Here is an 18,339-nt window from a genome sequence, read left to right on the forward strand (position 1 = left end):
TGCACAGATTTAAAGCATTAATAGATCCAGATGCTCTCATTTCTTTTCATTGTACCTTGCACCAGCAAAATCTCTGTGCTAAAGCTACTATATTAAGTGACGCTTTGCAACAAGTTACAAGCATTTTTAATTATATTTGTGCAAATGCAACATGACATCCTTGGTTTCATAACACACTAAAGTTTAAGGATGAGGTATTCAGTGTTGATTTGCAGTATCATTCTAAAGTGCATTAGCTATGACAGGGACAGGTGTTAGCCAAAATGTTATCTCTGCGAGAACAGATAATTAAATTTTATGAAGAACAGAATCAGCAATGTGAATTATTGAAAGAAGATTTCTATAGGAGTGCAGCATTTCTGTGTGATATCATGTCAAATCAAAATGATTTGAATATTTCTTTGCAAGGTAAAACTAAGTCTCTATATGATATGTGGCAAAAAAAAAAAAAAAATTCAAGCATTAAAAAAAAAAGCCATCTTTTTTCCAAAACACTTCTTTTTCAAAAGGATATTTCTGATTAACATTTTCCCCAGTTAGCAAAGGCCACTGATGAGCAGGATGATATATTCAAATCACTTGAAGAATACACAGCTGTTATAGACCTATTCATTGGAGAATACAATGAAAGGTTTACTGACTTTGAGAATCATGACATCACACTCAAATTAGCATTTCAGCATCAGCTAGTTGATATCACCAAGGCACCTAAAGAACTACAGATGGAATCAGTTGAGTTCTCAGTAGATGACATTGTAAAGTCATTGTTTGATGCTAAGAAAGATCCAATTGAAATACGGAAAAATGCAGAATACCCATGCCTTTGGCAATACGCCTTAAAAATGCTTTTTTGCTTTTCAACCACTTATTGCTGTGAATCTATATTCTCCTACCTAACCCAAATCAAGACACCCTTAAGATCACAAATGACTGACACCCATCTAGAGGATCAATTAAAACTGTGGACTTCCGTGCTGCAACCAAATATTCAAATGCTTTCCAACAAAAAGTAGACACAAGAAAATCATTGAAAGGTTAGTTAACTTTAAGATTAACAAATAGTTTCCATTTTTTGAAATTATTAGGTACATAGTAGTTAGATTTTTACAAAATAATGTACATTTTTTAAGTATACCTAATTGAAGTTTCTTGAATGTGGTTTTATTTGATTACAGCTAAATTAATGTGGCCTTCCAACATGAAGAGCTTCCCCACCCCTGCATTAGACTATCTTTGAGTCTGCAGTTTTATACAGTAAAAATAGGCAATCAGCACACATATAGGGAAGGACTGGGGTGGGGGACATCTTTTGTGTACTTAGACAGATTTTCACCAGGAACCTAATCCTGGGATTTTTCTATGACAAAATCTGGACCAATCCTACACTAAAAGGCATTTTAAAGATGTCTATTTTCTGAGGATATTCTGTTTTCTCAGGGTGATCATGTGATATTATTCAAGTCCTCCATGTACATTGTGCAAACTGTGTACTGTGCCACCTGCAGGTCATTTACATAGTGATCTTTGTGCCAATAGAAAATACGTTTGTTCTGTAATGAGCATGTGTTAATAAACTTTAAAGGAGCATTACTTAAAAAATTTTTACTTGGTCTTGAAATAAGATGACCTGCGTTTCAATCTGCCACCTGTATGTGTCCTTGAGCTGGTCACTCAGTGACCTCCTTGTTATATCGGCTTACAGAACCCTCCATACGTTGTCCCATATTTGCACAGTTCATGATGTGCTCCTTACTCTTGTTAGCATTCTGCCAATCTGGTCTCTTTTCCAATTCTTCTAACATGCCATGCTTCTTCTCGTCTTTGGGGTTTTAAACACCCTGTTTTCTTTGTTCAGGACTTCTCCAACTCCTCAACTGTCTCACTCTTCTTTCTTCTTGATTCAAGGGTCATGCCCTCAGGGAGCCCTTCTATAAAACCCTAGACTGAGCTAGGTTTTCCTAGACTAACACCAGCAGCTATTTTTCTATATCACTCATTATTTATTAAATGCTGAAATTCTTCAATAACTGTGAAACTTCATGAGGCAAATGTCTGTGTCTTGTCTGATATATCCCCCAGCTTAGCACAGGGCCCACCACATGGAAAGTATTTGTTGAAGATTTTTAAATGAATAAATGAATGAACTGAGGTAGATCATCTCCAAGGTCTTTTTCCATTTGGAGGAGTCAGTGGCACTAATTCAGTAAAGAGCAAAGATGTGCTGATTGGCTGGACGCGGTGGCCCACGTCTGTAATCCTAGCACTCTGGGAGGCCGAGGCGGGTAGATTGTTTGAGCTCAGGAGTTCAAAACCAGCCTGAGCAAGAGCGAGACCCTGTCTCTACTAAAAAACAGAAAGAAATTAGCTGGACAACTAAAAATATATAGAAAAAATTAGCCGGGCATGGTGGCACGTGCCTGTAGTCCCAGCTACTCAGGAGGCTGAGGCAGAAGGATTGCTTGAGCCCAGGAATTTGAGGTTGCTGTGAGCTAGGCTGACGTCACAGCACTCTAGCCAGGGTGACAGAGTGGGACTCTGCCTCAAAAAAAAAAAAAAAAAAAAAAAAGATGTGCTGATTGTGTTTGTATTAGAGCTCATTTGCTTTAAAGTTATAGAACACCCATTCAAGCTGGCTTCGGCAAAAAGAAAAATTATTGGTATGATGTTGACGTGGCTCAGAGAACCTAGAAAGGAATTGTAAAAACTGGAGAGGCCCTAGGGAGCTCAGGGTCTGTAACTGGGACCTCACACTGGTAGGAATCTGACTGCAAACCCCTCGTTGTTTTAGAAGTTTCCATTGTTATCATTCCCAAGTGGACAGGCTTCATGGTCAGAAATCTTCATGTTGACTTTGTGGTTCTCTTCCTCTGGCAAGAGCACCCCCTACTGCCTCTCAGCTCCCATTCTCGTTTCAACTCTCTCTACTGGCAATTGAGGATTTCATGGTGCAATTTTCTATAAAAAATTGCTTGAAGAAAAGGCCAGTGTTAAGTCTTATTACTCTGGAAATATTTTTTTTTAGTTCTTCCCAGCCTTGGCACAGGTGGAGTCAGGCTCTCTGGGCTCTCATTTCTCTTTGGCGAGGTTGCTGATATCATAGATAAGCTTGGAGAATATTGACAACTTTACATTATGGAAAACTCAATAATTGAACATCTCACTTTGCATATAGAAAAATCAAGCCCTAAAAGCTTCAGTGATGAGCTTGACTCACAGACGTCTTTGTTGGTGGTGGTGAGGGGCTAGATTTCACATAACCCCTTCATCTCCACCCAGTACTCTTTGAATGGCCACATTGCCTCCTCAGAAAGAACTTATATTAATATTTTGATTCTTTGGTTGATACCTATGTAAAAAAAAAAAAGTGTAGTTTCCCACAGATAAAAGTTCAGGAAATTAACATAGCCTCCAGGCAGATCTGATAGGACAGACCCCTAGGATAGCTTTGAACACCAACCATCCCATTCCATTGTGAGAACAAACCCTTTCCTGCAATGCTCAGTCCGATCTTAATCGTAGATGATAGAAGAACAGTATAGTCCCTTGGTTTCTTTTCTTGTTGCTGTTTAGCATGTTCTCTGACACAGCCACCCAGGCAGGCCAGTTATTAAAAATATTGTTATTGCAACTTAAGTCCTTTTATAGCTAGAAATTCCAGAATGAGAGGACTTGATGAAACTACCAAAGGCTAACTAGGCCACCCTTTGCCTTTGGGATGCTCCCTGTGAAGACACTGCAGTACGTTTTCCAGCAGTGGGTTTGCTGTCAGCTAGAAACTGCTGTCCCTCCCCTGAGGCCCCACAGCACTTTGCTGTCCTTCCCTTGGGACATTTATTGTCTCCCATTCTCTTCCCTGTTACTTCATTGAGGTCTCGTCTTCTTTTCCTCCATAGGGTCTTGCTCAGAACATGTGCTCAGCACACATTTCTTACCTGTATTAATTTCCTATTGTTGCTGTAACAAATTATCACAAACTTAGTGGCTTGAAACAAAGAAAATTTGTTATATTATAGGTCTAGAGGTCAGAAATGTGAAATGGGTCTCACTGGGTTAAAGCGTAGGCAGGGCTTTGCTTCTATAGGCTCTAGCAGAGGATCTATTTCCTTTCCTTTTCCAGCTTCTACAGGCTGCCCCCTCTCTGGCTCATAGTCCCTGCCTCCAGCTTCAAAGCCAGCAATAGGGGGCCAGGACCATCTCGCGCTGCCATCTTTCTACCTCCTTCTTCCGCTTTGAAGAACTCTTGTGATTACATTGGGGTCATCAGATAATCCTGGATAATCTCCCTATTTTAAGGTCAGCTGATTGGCAAACTTAATTCTCCTTTGACATATAAGATAACATATTCACAGCTTCCAGGGATTAGGACATGGACATATGGGGGGTGGCTTAGGAGGGAGCGTTAATCTGCCTATCACATTGCCCAGACATAATTACTGAAATTAGTAGAGTGACTATTGGAACAATATTGATGGCTGCCTCCTGTATTCAAATGACTTTCTGAAAAGTTGCAATAAACATTTTTTTCTGAAATTGATTTTTTTAATTTACCAAAGGAGATAGTTATGCTTTAAATGTGCCAATTAATTATTTTGCTGCATTAAGATTTATATACATTTGATTTTATTAAAGTAAGATTCACATTTATTACAGTATTAGAACACTTGTTTTATATAAATCTGTGTAAGGGTTATCATATTTTTGCATTAAAAAAATAACGAGGCATCAACAGTTTTTGGAGTATGTGGTATGTGCTTTTTTGGGGATGGCTTTTTTAGGAGAGAAGCTAATATCAGCAAACTATTTTTTCTCTGTTATAAAGAACAAATAGTTTAATAGGCTGAATGTGATCCTATACTGTGGATTTAGCTGTCATTAAATGCTATTAAATGGAAATATAGTCTATGAACATATGAATATAAATTCATAGTTCTCCTGATTGTAAGAACTATTATAATTTACTAAGGAATTCAGTGAAAACAGAAGATTATATTTCGAGTAAATCTATTTTTGAGAAAGTATAAACTGTACCCTAATTAGTAGATTTTAAAATTATTCTTCCTAATTATGGAAATTAGCTCTGTCTCTCTAACTGTACTAGATACACTGCCAAATTTGAGCATCACTCCTTATAACTGCCCTTTATCAGTACTTCCATTTTACAGATACTCAAATCAAGGCTTAGAGAGATTAAGTAAATTGCCCAGTCACAGAGATGAAAAGTCGCATTTGGGAGTCCACATTAAAATCTGAGTGTGCCTGACTCCAGAGTTCATATTCTTTCCATTTTAACACAAAGTCCTTGATGCCAGCGTTTTATACAAAAACTGAACACAATGTATGACTTTGGGCTGGAGATCAATTTTAGGATTGCTTCTCTGTTCTTGTGTATAGACACTGCACTGTTAACACAGGCACCATAAGGAAAACGTCCAGATCCATCCCTCTTTTTAGGCCTACTTCCTTATCCTTTGGAAGCAGCGAGGAATAGAATGCTTAATGACCTGTAAAAGCCGGATTTATAAATGTGCAATGGTGTCAGCAAAGAAAGATTCATGGTCCTAACACAATCTTAAAAAAAAGAAAGAAAGAACAAAACAAAGACCCTGTTATAACATTTGCTCTAATTGCACTGGATGTTGCTAATGGAAAAAATGATACTTTGGAGCTTTCCTTTGGTATGAGAAATTAAATAAAAAGAGGTGATTTATAGACCATTTTCCTACAAAACAAAATCCTTAGTTTCATGTGAGAAATTCTCTTTTTCTGAGAAAAAAATTTATTCCTTTCATTCAATCTAAGAAAAGGCAGGCAGGGTGAAAGGAGAGGCCATTTTTATTCCTTAAGTGATTTTGGTGTCTCTTTTCTCCTTTTTCTTTGCCATCAACCCATGTGACTCCTCAGTGTCCGGGAAGACTTTAAAGAGTCTTTACATGAATGTTACCAACTATTAAGTAAAGATTACTAATTTAATTACTTGGAAAAATGAAGAGCTGCTTTCCAGTTTCTTCTGCAGTGCTTTTGGAACGTACTTCTCCTTTCTTCTTTAAGGATTCCTGGGAATTTCATAAAATTCTATAGCTTATTGAACATGTGGCATTTCACTTACACAAAGTTCTCAATATTTTTGATGGTGGAAATCTTAAGAGTTGGGAATGGAGTTCAGGCAAGATGGCAAATGAGAAACAACTCCAGCCCAAGTGTCTCTGCAAGAAGGAAAGATTTTAGATGAAAGTGAAAATAAAAAACAAACAGGCAGACAAACATAGATCAGATGAGAGTCGGAAGGAAGGGTGCCTGAACCTATAGGAGACTCCACAGGAAGAAGTTGCAGAGCAGAACTGGAAGGAGAAAGCCATTGGCAGGGTCTAAACCTCAGAGGCTTGAAGACCAGCGACAAAAGTAGGCAGAGCAGTTAAATTTCCCCTCCCTTGCATCTTGGACTGCTGGTGGGCTTCCAAGCTGCTGGAGAGACCTGTCCATACCAGCCTAGAGGAGGCAGTGAGACCGCAGACTGCCAGTGAGTGGTGACCCTCTTGCAGACAGGGCATCAGGCTCCCAACTCCCTCAGGGGACCTCCCGCCCCACAAACCCGAGCTGACTGGCAGGCGCCATATTGCTTGATTCTCCCCATCCCCTTCTGTACCTGAGACTGTGGAGAGAGACAATTTAGCCACCACCTGGAGGCACCCACAGGGAATGGAACCTTTTTTGGGGGGCCCTACAGTGGACCAAGGGGTACTCAGACTGCGAACTCCCTACCTGCTGGCCCTACTGGTGATGCTTGCTTGGTGACTCCAGAAAAGTGGGGTAAACCCCAAGACAGAGAGACATTGATCCAGCTTGGGCACCCCATGGGTGACTTGAGACCAGCATTCTTCTTCTTCAGTGTTTTGTAGTTATCCCTGTAGAGGTCTTTTACCTCCTTAGTTAAATATATTCCTAGGTATTTTATTTTCTTTGTTGTTATTGTAAGAGGTATTGAGTCTTTGATTTGGTTCTCAGTTTAAAGAAATCTTAAGCAAAAAGAATGAACTGGGAGGCATCAATTTACCAGACTTCAAGCTATACTACAAGGCTATAGTAACTAAAACAGCATGGTACTGGCACTCCACAGAGACTGATGGAACAGAACTGTGAACCCAGGTATAAAACCATCCTCATATAAACATCTAATTTTTGACAAAGCAGACAAAAACTGGGGAAAAGAATCCTTATTCAATAAATGGTACCGGGAAAACTGGATAGCTACATGTAGAAGACTGAAACAGGATCCACACCTTTCACCTCTCACAAAAATCAACTCATGGTGTACAACGGACTTAAACCTAAGGCATGAAACTGTAAGAATTCTAGAAAAAAATGTTGGAAAAACTCTTATAAACATTGGCCTAGGCAAGGAATTTATGAAGAAGACCCCAAAGGCAATTGCAGCAACAACAAAAATAAATAAATGGGACCTCATCAAATTAAAAAGCTTCATCATAGCCAAGAAAACTATCACGAGAGCAAACAGACAACCTGCAGAATGGGAGAAAATATTCACATGCTACACATCTGATAAAGGGCTGATAACTAGAATCTATGTAGAACTCAGGAAAATCAGCAAGAAAAAAATCAAACAACCATATTAAAAAGTGGGTAAAGGACATGAATGGGAAGTTTTCAAAGGAAGACAGAGTAATGGCCAACAAACATATGAAAAAATGCTCAACATCTCTAATCATTAGGGAAATGGAAATCAAAACCACAGTGAGATATCATTTATCTCCAATGAGAATGGCTTTTATCAAAAAGTCCTAAAACAATAAATGTTGAGGTGGATGTGGAGAGATAGGAACACTCATACACTGCTGGTGGGACGGCAAACTAGTACAATCTCTGTGGAAAGTAATATGGAGATACCTCAAAGAGCTAAAAGTAGAACTACCATTTGATCCAGCAATCCCATTACTGGGCATCTACCCAAAGGAAAAAAAGGCATTGTATGAAAAAGACATCTGTACTAGAATGTTTATAGCAGCACAATTCACAATTGCAAAGATGTGAAACAACCCAAGTGCCCATCAATACATGAGTGGATTAATAAAATGTGGTGTATGTACACTATGGAGTTCGGAGTTCTACTCCACCACAAAAAACAATGGTGATCTAACACGTGGATAGAGCTGCAGCTCTATAGGTTTGACATATAATAATTGCGTCTCAAATAGATTCTCTCTCTCTCTCTCTCTCTCTCTCTGTCACTCTGTCTCGTGAAAATCCAGAGAGGTCTAATGTGGGCCTGAAATGTCATGTTTTCTCCATAAAGTCTTCAGGAACACAGGCATCCTCCAGCCCACAGCCCCACCATCCACCTCTAGGGTGTATAGACCACTTCCTTATGGCCTGCAGTGCTGGTCACCACACTCATGGTAAAGAGAATGAAGACAAAAAGGGGCAAAGGGCTCAGACAAGTTTGTCCATTTGTTTTTAAGGAAGGTTCTGGAAGCTACCAAAGGACATGTGTATTTACATCTCATTGGCCTGTCCTTAATCATAAAGCCACAGAGTTACAAGGGAAGCTATTAAATGTCTTTATTCTGGGCAGCTATTTTGAACCTAAAGATTCTATTTCTATGGAAAATAGAGAGAATGGGTACTGGGGGATGACTAGCAACTGCTGCCACAGACATAATAGCTACTCCTTAGAGTCATGTGAACAGAAGGATTCCATTTACTCTTTGTACCATCAAAGAGAAAAACACGAATCTGATATTAAAGTTTTAGAGAGGAGACATTTGAGTCATGATAAAGAAGAACTTTCTAACAAGTAGAACCTCCCCACAACTGGAAGACCTGGCATTTGTAGTGGAGAGCTCACGATCACTGGAAGTTATCCAAGCAGCAGGTACTTACTACCTCTTAGGGATAGTGTAGGGGGGATTTCTCCACTGGAAGTAACATAGATTAGGTGACCACTAAGATATCTTTTTCTAAAAGCCTGTGAAATCTGTTATTTCTTAACAGCTATAAGATCTGTCATTATGTCCCCTTTTTTATTACAGATATTGCTAATTTGAGACTTCATTCTCTTTTTTTCTTGGTCACTCTTTAAGGGATTTATTAATTTTATTAATTTGTTCAAGAACTAGCTTGTGGCCTTCTCATTTTCTCTATTTTACATTGTTTTGTATTTAGTGAAATTCTTCTCCTTTTATTATTTTCTTCCTCTTATTCTCTTTGGTTTTACTATGATCTTCTTTTCTCAACTATCTGAGGTAGGAACTTAAATCACACAATTTTAAAGATGAAATGTTTCTTATTGACACTCAGGATCAAATGAAATAGAATTGTGAAACTGCCATGTGAACCATAAAGCACAATGTAAGGGGTGATATCTTTACCATTGTTTCAGTGACTGTGACTTTTTATGATTGCAGCTGATGGTGGTTTGGGAGATTTTGTGTCTGCTCCTTATAGTTTGTATGTGTCCTTCAGCTGTCAGTTTTGTTTTCATGAGCACCTTGACTTTATTCTATTCTGGTAAATTTCTATTGGATTTTAAAACCAGATGACCAAACCTATTAAGGGATTGAGTGAGTATTAAAATTCTTTGGCTTTGTGACCATGAACAAATGATTTAATTCCTTTATGTCTCAGCTTCTACACCATTTCAGGTTCTCAATTTATCCCTGTGGATTCAAATTACCATACAGTCTTATTTTCTTACTCTAATACAGCTTTGCTCTTACCCTTGTCCTTTGTGCTATTATTGTTCAATATTTTGCAGTTCTATTTGTTATAGCTCCAATATACAATTATATGTACATTTTGTTTTGTACATTGTTTTTGTTTGTTTGTTTGTTTTAGAATCAGTATGGCTGAATATACATTGCTTTTTTAATGAGTTAAGAAAAGAAATAAGAACATACATTTATGATGTCTTTATAATTAAATAATTACCTTTTTTGTCACTCTTAATTTTTTCAAGTCATGCAAATTACCATCTAAAGTTATTTGCTTTAAGCGTGAAGAACTTCCATTAATATTTCTTGTGAGGCAGGTCTACTATCAATGTATTCTCTCTGTTTTAGTTTATCTGGGAATATCTGTATTCTGCCTTTATTTTCAAAATATAGTTTTGCTGGATAGAATATTCTTGGTTGAAAGCTTTCTTCTTTCAGTGCTTTGAATATGTTATCCCACTGCCTTTGGGCCTCCATTGTTTCTGATGCGAAGTCAGTTGTTAATCTTATTAAGGTTCCCTGGTATGCAATGAGCCATTTGACTCTTGCTGCTTTCAAGATTCTTCCCCTATACTCAGTGGTGGCCACAAAATAAAAAAAAAAAGAAAAGAAAAGAAAAGAGAAAAGATTCTTCCCCACCACCACTCACTTTGACTTTGGCTTTCAATGTTTTTACTATGATGTGTCTAGGTGCAAATCTCTTTGTGCTTATCCTACTTAGAGTTCATTGAGGTTCTTGAATGTGTACATTAATGCTTTTCTTTAAATTTGGGGAGTTGTGCATAAGTGCATATGCTTTGTACATTTAATGATGTCCCACAATTCTCTGAGGCTCTGTTCATTCTTCTTCATTCTTTTACTTTCTGTTCTTTAGATTGTATATTCTATGCCAATCTGTCTTCAACTTTACCGATGTTTTTCCTACCAGGTCAAATCTACTGTTAATTCCCTGTAGTGAAATATTCATTTCAGTTATTGTACTTTTAAACTCCAGAATTTTCAGTTGGTTCTTTTATATAATTTCTATCTCTTTATTGATTTTTCTATTTCATGAGACATTGTCACTCTAAGTTCTTTTAATTCATAAAGCATGGTTTCCTTTAGTTCTTTGAATATATTTATAGTAGTTACTTTGAAGTCTTTATTAAATATGACATCTGAATCCTCTCCCAGATAGTTTCTTTGCCTGTTTTTTTCCTATGTATAGGTTACACTTTCCTTTTTCTTTGAATATCTCATGACTCTTTGTTAAAAGCTGGATCTTTAAGGTAATGTAGTATAGCAATTTTGGATACTGATTCCCCTCCTCTCTTCTCAGGGGCTTGTTTCTGTTGTTGTTTATTTGTTTAGTGACTTGATTAAACCATTTAGTGAGGTATATTTTCCCCACATTATAAAGCCACTAGTATCAATCTTAAGAAGGCACAACCTTGGGCATGCCAAAGTCACCCTGAAAATGACTGGTTTTAGCAGGGCTTTCATTGTTTGTCTCTTTCCTGGTCTCTCTGTTACATGGTCTTCCCCATTTGGTATTACACCAAGCTTTTAGGCTCTGCTAATTTTTGGCTGATTTTTCAAGTATTTCTTAAAATGCTCTGGAGCATAATTACTCCAGTTAATGCTCTAGTTAAATTTACCAGGAGCAGTTTTTGAGTTTGATTTTTGAGGTTTGTTTTGATCCCAGGAAGAATCTTTTTAGCTGTCTCTTTCCCTGGTTTTCTTTGATAAACTAGCTGGTCTACAGGTTAGCTCTTGCTTTTGTATACTTAGCCTCCTCTTAATTGTTTACCACCAAAATCTCCATTGTGTACAAGAGTACCCTTTAGCTTGAACTTTTCCACACTCTATTTCAAATAAAGTCAGATTCTTTGGGGTGATCTTCAGAGCTCTCCATTATTATGTACTGCTTCTCCCTCTGGGAAAAATTTCTGAACAAGTGCTCTGGGCACTAGGTAGTGGTGGTAGCCAATGGTAGTCTGCCTTGAATTGCCCTGCCTGGCATAGAACCTCTGCTCTGTAAGCAAGTTGTGTCGAGGGCAATAGGGTCCTGTTGTGCCTGGAGTACTGTCTCTGCCTTATGAATTGGGGCTAGATGGAAGAAGGGAACCTGCAGCCTCTTGGCTGCACTCACCAGGAATTTAATCTTAGAACTCAAGAAATTCTGATGTCCTGCCTTTACCAGGGAGATAACTGTATCTCTTGATTAAGAGATAATGGGAAAAGGAGACCAAACTTATTGGCTACATCTTCTCAGGGAATAAGTAGACTGTCTTTATACAACTTAGAAAATCCTATTTTTCACTTTCAAAAATATTTGATAGTTTGAGTTGTTTGGAAAAGTCCTTTCTTTTCTTACCTATAAGGTTGTACTTTATTCCCAAGATCTTGAAATTCCAGTGCTTTCTTAACAACAGCTTCATTTTCTTCTGGATAAACTGAACATGTGCAGTAAACAACTGCTTGAGCTTTAGTAACTATTTTTAAAGAAGATATAATGAATGTAATGACCCCATCAACAATCTTACACAGATTTGCTATGTTTCTAAACATCTATTTGATACTGACACCACATGGCTTTGACGGGAATGATTTCCACAGATGCTTGCATGGCTCCCCTTTAAAGTGAAAGCTTGTATTAGTAATGTAGTCTGTGGTCAATAAGTAAAGTCAATTGAATTGGATTGTATGGAAATTGCAACTTCAGTCAATGTGAACAACCTAGTTACAAACACAAAGAAGTAAATGCTGCAGATTACCATGAGCTTAATACTTCCAGCCATTCTTTTATATTTCTTTCATTGGCATTATATTCTGTTTGTTCTCTCTGTTTCATTTCTGTGGTTTGTTTTCTTATCCTTCTGTGGGTTATTGAATTTTTTTTAATTCATTTTAATTTATCTGTAGTGTTTTTGAGTGTATCTCTTAATACAGCCTTTTCATTGCTTGCTCTATATATTACATTATACACATATAACTTACCACAGCCTACTGCTGTCATCATTTAACCAGATTGAGTAAGGTATAGAAACATTACCCCCCTTTAGGTACTTTTACTCTATCCCTTTTTATAATATAATTGTCTTAAATATTCCCTATATATACACTTAGAATAACATCAGACAATGTTATAAGTTTTGCTTCAAATGTCAAAAATACTTTACAAAATTTAGGACTATAATTTACAAAATTTACTCCACTTTTGGTTAGCAGGTTTATCTTCCATTATGATATTCCAAGATTCTTATTTTTATTTTTTACTTTTCTGTTTAGAGAAACACCTTTAGCTATTCTTCTGTTGTAGGTCTGCTGGCAACAAATTTTCTTAGCTTTTCTTCATCTGAGAATATCTTGATTTTACCTTCATTCCTAAAGAATATTTTGCTGGGTTTAAGATTAACGGTTATTTTCCTTCAGCAATTGAAAAGTGTGCCACTTACCATAGCCTGTTTAGTTTCTGATGAGAAATCCATTTTCATTCAAATTGTTTTCCCCTATAGATAACTTGTGATCACTTTCTGGCTGCTCTAAGATTTTTTTCTTTGTCTTTAGTTTTCAGAAGTTTAGTTATGATCTGTGTCAGTGTGGATTTCTTGGGGTTGATCATGTTTGAGATCTTCTCAGATTCTTGCATCTGTAGCTTTTTGACTTTTACAAAATTTGGGAAGTTTTCAGTCATTATGTCTTCAATTAACCCTAACCTTTGTGTCCCTTTATTATAGCACTTTGAAGACATGGATATTAGATCTTTTTTTACAGTACCACTGGTCTCTGAAGCTCTGTTTATTTATTTATTTATTTATTTTGCAGTTTGTATTCTTCCTGGGAACAGAAGTCACTCCACTTTGATTTTTAAAAGACATTTTCTCTGTATGTAGGATTCAAATTTGGCACTTACTTTCCTTTATCATTTCAAAGTTTATTGTTCCATTTTCTTCTGGATTTTATATTAAATAGTACTGTTGAAAAGTCTTTTGTTGCTCCTTTAAAGTTAACGTGATGTTTTTCTCTTGTTATTTTTAAGATTTTGGCTTTGTCTTTAAGTTTTTGCAGGTTGGCCATGATGTGTCTATGTATGATTTTCTATGTAGTTATCCTGTTTGGGGTATATAGGACTTATTAAATCTGTTATTTTGTGTCTTTTATAAGTTTTGGAAATTTCTCAGTCACTTCTCTTTAAATGTTGTTTCTGCCGTATTCTCTCTTCTTTCAAATACACATTAGCCTTTTCATCATGTTCCTAATATCACTTACATTCTTTTATGTATTTTCTATTCTTCTTATCATGCTTCAGACTAGATGTTATCTGCTGATGTATCTTTCATTTAAGTAATTTTCTCTTTCAATGTATCTTCTTTGCTCTTGAGCCTATCTATTGTGTTCTTACTTTCAGTTGTATTTATCAGTTCTTTGATTTTAATATGTGCCTTTTTTATAGATTTCATTTTTGTGTGTAGAACTTTCCATCTTGTCTTTCAATGAACATATTAATTATAGTTATTTTAAAGATGCTGTCTGATGAATAATCTATGGGTCTATTTCTATTGCCTGTTTTCCTCATAGATTTTGGTCAGACTTATTTCATGGCATTCTTAGTGATTTTGGATTGAATTATAAATGGTGCATGAAAAATTTTAGAGGTTCTAGAAGATGTCATCTTCCTTTATAGAGGGTTAATTTTCTCTGACAGGTAGTTAGAATTGGGGCAAATTACCTTGATCCAATTAGAGGTTACAATTATTCTAGGATGGGTCCTGGCTTTGGTGAAGGATCATCTATTTCCTGTTTTTTATTATTTCTAAGACTTAACCTTTCAGTCTTGAGACATAAGAACTTTGGATATTTACCAGGCTTCAAATACTTGGAGGCTCCTGAACTATAATTTTTGTTTCCCCAGTACTGTAAGACTGCTGAACTCTGCCTTTGTGTTTTTAGCCGTTTTGCTGCATTTTTATGGTTCACTTCTTGTCCTCTTGTCCTATGCCATGGCAAATGCTTCAAGGGGAAAACATTATAGAATTTTGGGATCTGTTCTTTGTGATTCCTTTTTTTTTTTTTTTTTTTTTAATTTAAACTGGATTTCAGTCCCCTGAGTCCTGGATGCTTTTAAAGATTTGTACTCCAAGTTTTGTCTCTACAATCTCTAAGATGGTAAAAGCTCCACATCACTTAAGAACCAGCCAGTAATTTAAGGAGAAAGGTAGTGGGTAATGGAGAGAATGTGGAATTATCTCAGTGCTATGAACTAAATGTCTGTGTCTCCCCAGAATCCATATGTTGAAATCCCACCCCCCAAAGTGATGGTATTAGGAGGTAGGGACTTTGGGGAGGTGATTATGTAATGCGGGGAGAGACATCATGAATGGGGTTAATGCCCTTATAAAAAAAGGTCCCAAAGAGCTGCCTTGCTCCTTCCACCATGTGAGGACGCAGCTAGAAGGTGCCATCTATGAACCCAGAAATGTGTCCTCAGCAGACGCTGAATCTGCTGGAGACTTGATCTTGGACTTCCCGTTCTGCAAAACTGAGAGAAATAAACTTGTCTTGTTTACAAGCTATGTAGTTAATGGTATTTTGTTATAGCAGTCCAAATGGAATAAGATATTCAATATATTTTCCTTTTACCTAAGATCTTGGAACTTAAAATTTTTGCTGCCTTTGCTACTCTTTGATGTCCTCCAACCATTTTTTTTTTTAAATCTAGCTATTATTGTTGTATCAGTGAGAGTATTGGTTTGCATACACACTACTCCATCATAGTGGGAAACAGAACTCACCAAGCCTTTGCAATCTAAATACTGCTTCAGATAAGACTATAATAATTTGGGCATAGTTTTCCTCAGGATATTTTTACTATTTTACTTTGCTCCTTTTCCTTGATTCAAATTTTCCTGGTTAGCTTTTTCTTTTCTTTCTCTTCTTTCTTTCTTTCTTTTTTTTTTTTTTTTTTTTTTTGTCCTATTACTCCTTAGACAAAGCTAGACTAAGATGTTTAGAGTTCTAAGATGCAGAAAAATAAGCTGGCCTTCTCCCCTTCACAAGAAATTAAAAATAAAAACAACCCTAAAGTGCAAAATAAATATAAGAAATAATTCAATGCTTTCTAAAAACATATCCATTGTAAATTATTTCCAGAAATTTATGGAGCTAAGCTTCCTGGGTATAAATCCTGGGTTTGCCACATCCTAGGTAGGCAAGTTTTGTAATCTCTCCATGCTTCAAATGTGGAAAACAATAGTACCTGCCTTATAAGCTTATTATAGGAAATGATTTAATATATGTATAGCACTTAGAAAAATTTTCCACATATAGTAAGTACTCAATTAATGTCAGGTAATGTAAAACATTTTCCACCATCAACAGCAATAGCCATAAAATATATCAGCATATAACTTACATATACTCATAATAAATATTTATGATTTAGTAGGGATAAGTTTGATTACTTGGTAAATTTATTTGGACCCATCCATTGCTAGAAAATTTTGTGATAACTGAACATTTTTGTTTTTTCTTTTTTCTTCCTTTACCTTTTTTGGAGTTTGAAGTGAGGAGAGGCTTCCTCTTCCCTGTTAGTAGAAAGAAAAAGAAAAAATTTCTTTCTGCTGTTCAACATTTATTTCCCAATAGTTGAGCCATTCAACATTTATTAAGCACTCATTATATTCTGGGATGCGTGCTAACCATAGTGCTGCAGAGATGAATAAGATTTCATCCTTTCCCTGAAGGTCTTCATAGATTTATCAGTCAGACAGATAAATAAGAAATGACACATATACTGAGCCATCTACCCTGTAGCAGGGTATCAAAATTTTATAATAATTAGCTTTATAATCCTCCCAACAACCTTAGGGTGTAGGCACTGTGGCTCAGAGGACTTCGATAACTTGCTCAAGGTCCCGCAATAAAAGAAATGAGATTTGAACCCAATAACTCCAAATGATTGTTCCATGGCCTGCCTACTAATGTTAAGACAGAAGAGACAGCAATATCTCTACCTAGAAACATTGAAAAAAGGCTGATTAGAATTGTCTACTCATGCCCAAACCACCTGTGTGTTCAGGTGTGTGAACTCAAATCAGACTGCTTGTTTAGTGGTATTTACCAGTTATTTCTGGCAAAGTGGTCAAACTAATAACAAGCAGTCTTGACATTCTTAAAACAAGTGAAAAATGTGATGCAGAACTATTTTTGAATGAGTATTTTTAAATTCAGTGAATCATTTTCACCTTAAAAAATAACTTGTCAATTAGAAAATAAAATGACACGTACTCTCTTGAATGTGGTGGGCTGTGCTTGGAGAAGGCCCTCATGCATGGTTCCTATGATACTTTGAATTGCATTTGAATTAATCAGCCAAAGTTCTAGAAACCTGAGCTCCAAAGAGATCAGCATCATGCTTTAAACTCTGCAAGACTGGTAGCTTCCTAAGCTTTAAGAGGAATCTCTAAGCCCAGGTAGATTGCCAAGGGAAATGAGTGATGCCAGGTTGGAAGCATGTTATAGAGAAAAGGGCTACATGCACCCACTTTTCATTTCAAAGGTCAGTCCACTGATTATTTTAACTTATAATGAGTTTAAACCCAAGTCTGTATATAATAAAGTATACTTAGTCTTAAAAATGCTAGAACATTCAAAATGAAGATGTGTTAGTTTTTGCTAATTTTCAGATTAATCAATTTAAAGTCCTGATTTTAGGGATTTTTAGAACTGAGAACTTCTTGTTTCAGAAGACATCACCCATTGGCAGAGTGTGGCACTGCAGGTTTACTCTCTTAAATGCAACAGCTACGTAAGGAGGAGAAAGAATTGATCAGACATTATTGGATTTGGAGCCAGAGAGGGTAAGTCAGGCAGCTCAGAGAACCTGGGGCCCTGGAAATCTAAAAGGGTATGTTTCTCTGCCTCTGCCCATCCCCTCATTACTAGGGTGCATTTCTGAACAGAAAACCAGAACTATAATTGGAACAAATTACAAATTTGTGAATTGTGGCTATTGCTGAAATCAGCCCTTTGTGAGACATCCTGACCCATTTAAACAGACATTGGATTCAATTGTCCTCATCCAAACAGCTAAATTCCAAACTGTCATTAATCTGAAATTAAAGGGGGAAAGTTCTTCATAGTTTGATTTTACTTTTGCAGTTCCTCAGCTAATAGCATCAGGAAAATAACTTTTCAAATAAAAATCTGTCTTTTCTTCCAATTGTGGCTGGGATAGAATTAAGGGAAGATGAAGAGGAAGATGGAATGCGAAGATTCTATGACCAACCAGTTTGGACTTCGGTCTTTTACTAAAGAAACAATTTCTGACTCCACTGAAGAAATTTCATTCTTTTGCAGTGTAAATGTAATCTGCCCAGCTGGCTTAGCTTCCATAGCTACTCTTTATTTTTTTTAAGAAACTAGAATAAAAGTCCTGATAACCCTGGCATGTACAGGTCTTTAGGGTTTTGAGGGCAATCTCTTCTCCCCTGCCTTTTAACTCCTTTGTCCTTTGAATGCACATGCGTTTTCCGAATGTCTTATTCAGAGTCCTGTGGGTTTCATCTCATTTTGTTTAATTGGCTTCCCATTAATTAAGAAGGAGAATTAACTAGGAAATAAGCATGTGTGC

At 36.7% G+C, this 18,339-nt stretch overlaps 1 protein-coding gene across 1 annotated transcript in view; it reads left to right on the forward strand.

The window, feature by feature from the left end:
* NCALD (neurocalcin delta) overlaps positions 1–18,339 on the forward strand; it is a 161,154-nt gene that overhangs the window by 62,758 nt on the left and 80,057 nt on the right. The gene's annotated exons all lie outside the window — the stretch shown is intronic.

Source organism: Eulemur rufifrons, chromosome 3 (genome assembly GCF_041146395.1).
Source record: "Eulemur rufifrons isolate Redbay chromosome 3, OSU_ERuf_1, whole genome shotgun sequence".
Taxonomy (NCBI): domain Eukaryota; kingdom Metazoa; phylum Chordata; class Mammalia; order Primates; family Lemuridae; genus Eulemur; species Eulemur rufifrons.